The sequence below is a fragment of the Pseudonaja textilis genome, chromosome 8 (genome assembly GCF_049901715.1).
Source record: "Pseudonaja textilis isolate UNSWEBS1 chromosome 8, rPseTex1.2, whole genome shotgun sequence".
Taxonomy (NCBI): Eukaryota; Metazoa; Chordata; class Lepidosauria; order Squamata; family Elapidae; genus Pseudonaja; species Pseudonaja textilis.
In genome coordinates this window covers 35,976,060-35,983,892 of record NC_141997.1, presented here as the reverse complement: position 1 = coordinate 35,983,892, position 7,833 = coordinate 35,976,060, and positions in this window count along the sequence as shown.

Below are 7,833 nucleotides of genomic sequence, written 5' to 3'. Positions count from 1 at the left end.
AGACATTGGATGTAAATTAAAAGGACTTATGCCATTTAGCACTTGTCATTTTTTTTTTTTTTTTGTTACATAGCTACTGCTCCAGAGTTGCAATAAAGATTTAATGCATAGCTATATTGCTCCAGATCTCCAGACCGAGAGTATGGCAAAGTTTGTGGAAGTATTGAGGATCTTATCAGTTACTGGTTCAGGCCATGATTAAGTTTTTTCTTTCCAGATGAATTGTACCACTGGCCCAAAAGACTGATAAAATAGCTTTGTCCACCATTTCTGCCTGTTCACAGTAAGTTTATATTGAGAGCCTATACAGGAGTAGGCATGCTGACTGGAGTATTGTGGGAGTTGAAGTCCATCCATCTTAAAATAGAAATACTGGCTTGAAGGTCATGTGTCAGAGAGGCTCTTGCACTGAACAAGGAATGGTCCACAGTGGTGGTATGCTGCTGGTTTGCACCGGTTCTAGCGATCCAGTAGCGCTGGTCAGCAGTTGCCCCACCCACCCGTCCCCCGCCTTTCCTGTCCTATACTTTCTTTGTTGCTCAGCTGATAGACGCAGCAGAGCGGATTGCCATGCCTCAGTTGTTTACTTACCAGCACCGATGGTCAAAGTTTTCATGCTTAAAATTGCCCATTTTAGAACGCTCCATGCATGCGCTCACAGAACGAGTACTAAAATATTTTGAATTTCACCACTGATGGTTTAGGCCAGTGGTTGCTAACTGGTGGTCCGGGGATCACTGGTGGTCCGCGAGAAAATTTTGGTGGTCCTCAGAGAAATGCCCCCCCCCCAAAGCACTCTTCCCCAAAGCAATTAATCCAGGCTGTGCAGGAACACAAGGCTGCGCCGCTCACATGGCCCACCCACCTGCTGGCCCCCACCCTTCATCCAAGTGCAAACCTTACCTTGAGTAGAGCCATGCGAGCTGGAACTGGAAGGTAAGACCAATGGTTGGGGAGGGATATCTGGCCTGCGGTGGCTTGCTGACATTGGTGGGAAAGTCAGTCCCATATTCCAGAGGTGCAGTAGTCACAAGATTGGCCCTTTGGTTATCCCAGAGTAGCTCCTCCAGTCCATGGCAGGCCATTGCACCTGGGTGGAGGAGCAGCTGCTCCGGGATGACCAAAGGGCCAGTCCTGTGACTGTTGCAGCTCTGGAATATGAGACCAACTTTCCCACCAAAGTCAGCAAGCCACTGTCAGTCAAAATTTATATTAGTGGTCTGCAGGATTTAAAATTATGAGTTTGGTGGTCCCTGAGGTCCAAAAGGTTGGCGACTCCTGACAACCTCCAAAATTCTTTCCAACTTTGATTCTTTGTGATTTGAACCTTAACTGTTTGTATATTTTTACACTGTTTTAAATTTAATCCAGATCACAATATTTCACAGAGGAAAAACTGCGCTGGAAATGTGCTTACTACTTATAATTCCTGTCTTCACCTAATATATGGAGTTTTATTCATAGTTCTATTTCTAATACATGAAATTTTACATTCTTCCCAACTTTCAAGATACAGACATACAGTTACCATTAACATATGGCTTTGGGTTACAGGATTCCCAATATTGGTTCTTTCTTGGACATATTTTTTTCTCAGGTGTACATGATGTTGGTGTTTTATCATGAAAGTTGGCTGTCAAGCCTCTGCTTAAGTATATCGAGTGAAGGGAAACCCACAGTCTTGGTGGATGATTGGCTTCTGTAATCACTTGCTGTTACTGCTATTTTTTTAAACGTCCCATCAGAATTTACCTTCTTACAACATCCATTCTTTCATGTCCTCCACTTTGAAGTGCTAGAGAACGAAGCTCTCAATTTTCAGGTATTTGAAAAGGGCTGTCTCATCCTCCCAGAGCTGCCTTTTCTGAAAGCTAAACAAGAATCCCAATTTTTGCAATCTGTCATCAAAGAAACACTCATACAGGCCATCATAGAAAATGGAAAGGAAAGGGGAAAGGGAAGAGAAGGGAGAAAGGAAAGGGGAAAGGACAAAGGAAGGGAAAGGAAAGGTATAAGACCTGGTGCTATTAGAAATGCAGGGAAGTGGGAAATATTTCATCTGTGACAGGTGATGGAGATAGTAATATGGATGTGATAAATACTACATTGGAAATTGGCAATAAAAAATAAGAGGTTTTTGGAGCCCTTGTACATTGTTCCATAACATGTTATGAAAATATTCCCCGTCTTTTCATGCAGTTGTGTTTCTTAAACCAGTGTCTCATCAACTTTGTTTTCAAGCCCCTCTATGCTACATTAACCTTACCCCCTTGGTTCCTCTTTATGGGTGCAGAAGATAATTTTCTGCACTTCATAACCTCCTTTCTTGTCCTACGCTTCCTATTTACATATTTGTGTCAGCAATTATGTTCTTACACATCCTCATTAATGCACCGTACCTTGTCTTCATTTCTTTATCCTTTGCTTTGGTTTGCAGTTTAGTATAAATATGATTCTATTATTCATTAGTATCTGATCCTTTTAATCCTTCACCGCTGGTACAGGTGATTATGTGAGGGTAATTTTCCCTCACATGTCCTTGCTTTCTTGAAACTGTAGGTGAGGACCTAGGCGTTTGAAATCTTTTGTCTTTGAAAAAAAAAACCAGCCTTCTGCAAAGTGTGAGTGTTTAGTCTAGTTATAGTGGTTCTAAAAAGAGCTCTTTCCTTTCTTTCAGAATTCTAAGCACATGTATTTACTTTTATCTCGCAAAGATCTATCACAGCATTGCTTTGTCGCTATTAAAATAGCACAGGAATAATACATCTCCTGGCTAACAAAAATATTCCATTCAGAAAATAAATGATTCTGAATAAGACACGTGCAAAACAAGTGTGAGTTGATAAAGCTTCATAAGAAAAGAAATAGCCTGAGAAAATTAAATGAGCTGTCTGTCTTCTGAAGGTAGGCTGTGTCTTTATTTTTTATTTTTTTTTAAAAAAAGCTGAAACAGGGCAGGTGTTGATTCTCTCCTTCCTACTGGAAATCCTATGCCTTCAGTAGAATCCAAGAAGTTTATTACAAGCACACACACACACAAAGCCATATTTCTAAAAAGAGACTTCTCATAGTAAACATAGAAACTATTTTTTTCCAGGTTTTGTATTAATACCCATAGAAATTAGAACATAAAGAGCACATTAACAAATGTTATAATGTCTTGGAATAGTGGGGAAGTTTTTTTTTTTTTTTAATTTGTCAATTGCTTACAAGATAACAGGTATAAGTAAAAACATAGTTATGAAGACATGGATGCATATAAGAAAAATAAAAAATATATAAAAGGAACAATAGGACAGGGATGGTAGGCACGTTGGTGCGCTTATGCACGCCTCCTACAGACCTCTTAGGAAAGGGGTGAGGTCAATAGTAGACAGGGGTTTGGGGAAAAAAACCACAGAGTCAGGTAGAGTATTCCAGACATTGACCACTCTGTTGCTGAAGTCCTATTTCCTGCAATCAAGTTTAGTGCAATTAACCTTGAGTTTGTATCTATTGTTTACTCTTGTGTTGTTATGGTTGAAGCTGAAGTTTTCATTGACAGGTAGGACATTGCAATGTATGATTTTATATACTATACTTAGTTATTAATTATTAGTTATTAAAAGTGATAATAGATGTCTGCCATCTGTTAACTTTTAACTGGCAAAAATTCATTACTAATGGAAGAGACGAATATTTATGCTGATATGCTAGTAGAAGTCATTATGTCATGAACTGCCATCAAAGCTATGCAGCTGGTGACTCAGAAGGTTAAATTTAATTCGGTACAGAGAAATGCCTGCTATGCTAAATTAAACACAGATACTGCACTCACACTCTGTACATTATAAAACACCTACTCTGCACCAGAACTAAAGCACTGCACAACCATATTGGTTCATGCCTCTTTTCTACCACTTGTGCAGGTAATTTCACTAACTTCAACCTTCAATGTGATAAAGATTGTGTATCACCCAGAGTTGACACTCTATAAAGCTGCAAGTAGAACCCATTACTTAATCGCAACAAAAGACAAGTTTTAAACATAATATTTAAAGATAATATGCTCCTGCCATTTCTTTTAATTTTATTTGATATAAAGCAATATATATATGAAATTAGTACAGTCACTATCATTCACAGTTTACCTTATCTATAATTGTTCCATTGTTAGTTGCATTTATGAACCAACCATGGATGATTGCATTTTTTCACATCCTAATAAAATCACTGTCATTTGCAAACTCAGCAAGTGTATAGTATTCAGAAATGATTTTTCTGAACAGGATGTTTCAAAGGTGCTTTTTCAAAAGTCAGCTTTGAAAAGATTTTCTTGTGTTTTTTTTTTCCCCTTGAAGACATTTCACTTCTCATCCAAAAAGTTTCTGACTGAATGCTGGAGAATGGAAGGATTTATATCTCATGCTGTACTACTGCTTTTTATTAAAACTAGGACAGAAATTTATTCATAAGTAGGACGGTATTTTAGTTCCCAGTGAACAGTGCCATTCGGTACACTTACTGAATTATTTTAACCTCTGTACTATTTTAACGTCTGTAGTAGTGTTACAGACATATTATTTCACTATATTTGTGATTTCTTTCTATATGCACATATTGCTTCCTGGGATTTGGGCAAGACTTTCAAATAACTATTATCCTGTTAGCATATCTAGAATATTAATCAAGTTTAAATGCTGTTGGTTGATATATTCAATCAAAATAATCCACTATTTGCTCATTCATCTATTACTAACCAACAATAAATAATTTGCTAAGGAGTATGTACAGTTTCTTTGCCTGAAATAATTAGCACCAAAAATTGTTTATATTAAATATTTAAACAATTTACTAAAACCTTATTTGTAAAATTGCTTTGTCATTTATTTTGGTTCTTTAAAAAAAAATTCGTGAATAGAAGTACGCTAAATGAAATGATGTTCATTTGTATCTCTAAAAACAAAGTGCAATTAGTTTTGCAACACACAGTTTATCTCTACTTTAAATATTCCCCTTGGAGATCGATGTGTTAATTGGAGAGCCAATGCCAAACTTACATGGTAACCAATGAAAATCCCTCACCCAATACAAAAACTGCTTATTTTATCCCAAATGTACAAATTGAGTAACTGAATCAATGGTTTCCTTCTATAAATATGAACTCAAGATAAACATGTTCATAAATTTACATATAATAGACAAATTTACTAGTGGACTAGTTCATATTCACCCAGAACATTTTCTGATCAGGAAGCAATCTATACTGATCTTAGAGATTGAATTATGGTTCTCTACTTTCTGCTGTTTTCCAGGATTCCTTTCCATTATCATTTCTTTTCCTGAGTTTTCCCCCTGTTCTATTTACTACAGTGTTTCTTATACATTCTTTTCCCTTTCTTTCTTTGTCTTGTGCTTACTTTTTCATACAAAAGCACAAAGATTTTATTCAAGGGTCCTATATCCAATTTGAAATGCATAATGTTCCTTACCAAGTTCTCATTTCTCCAGTGTTTGTGCTCAATATGGTTCAAGTATCAAGTTGCAATATTTACACACACTCAGAGAGAGAGAGAGAGGGAGGGAGGGAGGGAGAGAAGGAGGAAGGGGAAGAGAAGGGGAAGGAGGTAGGGAGGGGGAGGAAGAATCTAAGTTCTAGTTATAATTTGTTGTTTGTTTTTTATAGTTTTTCATGGATTTTTTTCCTCTTGTTTATGTATTCAGCATTTTTCTCTCTCGTTTATGTATTCAGTATTTTTTCTCTAAAACATGTTAGGAAATAAATAATAAAAAAATCAAAAAGTTAGTTTGAAAAAAGTGTCAGTGTAATATTATGATTAAATGGAAAATTCTGGCTAAATTTGGACATATAATCAATTCCCAGATTTGAAGATCTGGCTTCACCAAGCTAAGCACTCATCTATGAGTTCTCACTTTGATGAAAAACCTGGATGAGCAAAGGCTTTCATATTCTTGCAGATGTTAAACTGATATAACTCATACCATTTTTTTTTTTTTCAGAATTAATACAAACCTTTGGATTGACAATAAACAATGGTATACACATCACTTATAATCCCTATAATCAAGTTAACCTCTGAAATTTCTTAGAGATATTATTCTTGAGACCAATCCTATGATGATCATCACTGTTGGAAAATAGAGCATCTAATCTGAATAACCAACTTTGATTTCCCAGTTGGTACTTTCAGAGGCCAACGCAGCTGCTGAACCTTCCATCTGTAAGACAGATTTCATGGCTTACCTGATTCTTTAAGAAATTATTCTAACTAAAAACAAATTTAATTGAGAAACTAACAAAGCACTAATCTCGGGTATATGCTTATTTTCAAGAAATCATCTGGTCCTGTACTATTTATAATTCAGAAGGATTTTCAGAAAACCAAAAACAGCAGAGAGATGCTATTTTGTATGGAAGCCCACTAAGCAGAACAGTAGGTATTATCAGGGTAAGGGAGACAGCCTGATCAGAAATATGTCAACATTGTTTCATAAACAGGGATAAAACATTGTTTACTCTTAGAAAGCAAAATAGAATTCTGAAGAAGCTCATCAAGGCTTCTTCCTAATGCTCTGCGTTATAAGATAAAGGCGGGGGGTAAAGCACAATCTGATTTATAATATTTGGTTATTGTAGATCATGGGTGTCAAACTCGATTTCATTGATGGCTGCATCAGGATTGTGTTTGACTTCGCATGGCCAGGATGGGCATGGCCAGTATGACATCACTTGTGTTTGAGGGCCACCTGTGGTAGCCCTTGTGGGCTGGTCCTCTGCTATTTCCAGCCCCCAGGCATTGAGTTTGTCACCCCCCCTTGTAGGCAGTCTTCAACTTACAAGCATTCATTTAGCAACTGTTCCAAATTACAAAGACATTGGAAAAAGTGACTTATAACCAGCCTTACACTTACAATTGTTGTGGCATCCCCATGGTTATATGGTCAAAAGCTTGAGTTCTGGGCAATCAGCATGTATTTATGTTGGGTGCAACAAACCGGGTCATATGACTGCCATTTGCAACCAAGTCAGCTGGGGTGGGATGACCCGGGGCGTGGCACAAAAGCAACAAAGTCTCAAAAATAGGTAAAGTCCCTTTAATACTTCCAACTTGGCCCCCAATGTCCAGTTATCACTGTCTGGAGAAAAAATTCTCCCGAGAACAGTTTTGAAAGGGAAGAAATTCCATCCAAATCCAAAATACATATAAATTATAAATAAAAACCAACACAAACCATGCTGCAGCAATTAATGAGACAGGGCAGGTTAAGGAATTGCAGACTTCAAAGATAACAAAACACACACAGTTGGGAGGATGCCAAAACTCAGATAAAACCAAAATAATTCATGCTTTGCTTCCAGCAAGGAGTTGTGCGCAAACACCTTCTTTATCCTGTTTTCCCAGCTGCAGCTAATTAAGGGAATCAGGGCCCTTTTCTCCCCCATAACCCATGTTGCTCCCTTATCCTTTCCTCCCTGCGTGCCCTAGGAGTTTCCTCCACAGCCACCAGAGCCACACTCCCACTCCCTGTCAGCTGTTCCACCTCTCCCTCGGAATCAGATTCCAGCAGGGGCATGACAGCTGGTTTCTGACTAGTGAAGTCAATGGGGGAAGCCAGATTCATTTAATAATTGCATGATTCACCTAACTGCAGTGATTCACTTAATAACCATGGTAGAAATATGACTCACCTAATATTTGTCTGGTCCCAATTGTAATTGTAAGTTGAGGACTACCTGTATAGAAGTCTCAATAAAGTACAGTTTCTAGACTTTTTGTTAACTTGATTATGGTCTGCTCTACTTAGTGGAGCTGACAGATATTTTGGAGCTCA